This window comes from Pteropus vampyrus, unplaced genomic scaffold (assembly GCF_000151845.1).
Source record: "Pteropus vampyrus isolate Shadow unplaced genomic scaffold, Pvam_2.0 Scaffold730, whole genome shotgun sequence".
Classification (NCBI taxonomy): domain Eukaryota; kingdom Metazoa; phylum Chordata; class Mammalia; order Chiroptera; family Pteropodidae; genus Pteropus; species Pteropus vampyrus.
Window position 1 is genome coordinate 16,818 of NW_011889511.1, and position 1,776 is coordinate 18,593.

The following is a 1,776-nucleotide window of genomic DNA, read 5'->3' on the forward strand; positions in this document are numbered from 1 at the left end:
CTTACCCCATAGACAAGGCAATGGCTGTGTCCTTTACCATTGTCGCTCCCATGTTAAACCCCTTGATCTACAGCTTGAGGAATCCAGAGGTGAAAAGTGCCATGAGGAAACTGTGGATGAAACAAGGGGCCCTGGGTCATCACTGGCTTACACGCTAAGAACACATCTTTCCTACAAGGACAGTAAGGTCTTACCCTCCCCATTCATTCCAAATCCATTGGGCACACAGCAGCCAAGGGCATCTTTTTTTACGCGTGCAAACTGGGTTAAAGTATCCAGTTGAGTTACTGCCCACCTCTCCTGCTCATTTTGTATTCCATCCCTTTTCTCACAAGGTTCTGGTCACTCTTTTCTGTTAAGCCAGTCTTTTGCATAATTTAAGCCTTCCCCACTTTAGGGCTTTTGTTCTTACTCAGCTCACTGCCGGAATACTCCTTCCCGGAGAATTTACTTGACTGGCTCCCTCTCATTTTTCGCATTTTCTGATGAACTCCTGCCTCCTTAGATAAGTCTTTCCCGATGACTTTCTGTAGTCATTCCCCTTATTTATTTTCTAACTCTTCATCTGCTTATATCCTTAATATCAATGATCACAAGCTATACAAGATTATTTCTGACTTTTATTTTGTCTGTTCTCCCCACAAAGCTGTAATCCCTGTAAGAGCAGAGGTTCTGTTTGTTTATTCGTGCTGTGGTAGAACTTTGCCAGTCACCTGCTAGGTTCTCAGTAAATATTATTGAATGAATATGTCTAAGAGAGAACTTTTTTGATATTTGTAATTTCATAGATTGGGTAGGAAGTGGGGGAGGGTAAATAAATATAAATACTTTAGGAGTTAGAAATTTCCCAGTTTTCCTGCTGCCAGATGTCTTTTATGGAAGCTTTTGGAAGAAAGTATAATCTCAGATCAGTAGCTTGCTATTTAATGTGGAGGCCACCACTTTACCAAAATTCTCCACTCCTTTTTTTCATCTTTTTGAGAAGCAGAATAAGAATCTCTCATGCTGGAGTCAAGACACTTCAGAATCTAGTGCCTGGATGTTGAATGAAATAGTAAGAATATACCAGTTGAGACATTTAAGGACATCGGCAGAGCAATATGGAGGGGAGAAAAATAAATCTTAAATCTGAAGAGAGCTTATTTTCAGGATTGTCAGGAAAAGAAATATGCTTAACAAGAGAGATAAAGAATAAATCTTTTAGTGTAAGTAAAAGTAAATAATAATCCTGGATCAAAAGTACAGTAGATTTAAAGATTGTAACAATGTAGTTAAGGAGGGTAGTTTGGAATGGGGTTTTAATCTATTCTTTTAGTTTGTAATAACTATATTTATTTAGAAAATATATGCAAATATTACTGGTATGCACATAAAGGTACATATAAAGGCATCTAAAATTTATGGTTTGAAATATAATCACAAAATACTACTTATGACAACCTTACTACTAATTCCTCATATAGTTTTGAATATTATAGATATTTCAGAGTTGAAACAGGAATTTCTATTATATTCAGAATGACCGATGCTAGAATTAGTTTGCTGCCAAAATGGATGGGAAGGAAATAGTAGGCATTGGGGGTAGTGGGAAGGCAAAATTCCCAAGGTCACGGCCCCAGGAGACGCCCCACAGTTCATGGCTGGGAGGAGCCCTCGGGAATCTCTGCTGCAGCTCCAGCATATTAAAACGTACTGCTATCGAGAAAAGGAAGACCTTGGAATCTTCTAGGAGAGATATGAACAGAATAAGCTGCTTCCTGTAGAAGTATCTGAAAC

At 38.5% G+C, this 1,776-nt stretch overlaps 1 pseudogene; it reads left to right on the top strand.

Annotated features, from left to right (window-relative positions):
• Window positions 1-12: 12 nt before the first annotated feature.
• The window catches only part of LOC105309358, an 8,595-nt pseudogene continuing 6,831 nt past the window's right edge, over window positions 13-1,776 (top strand).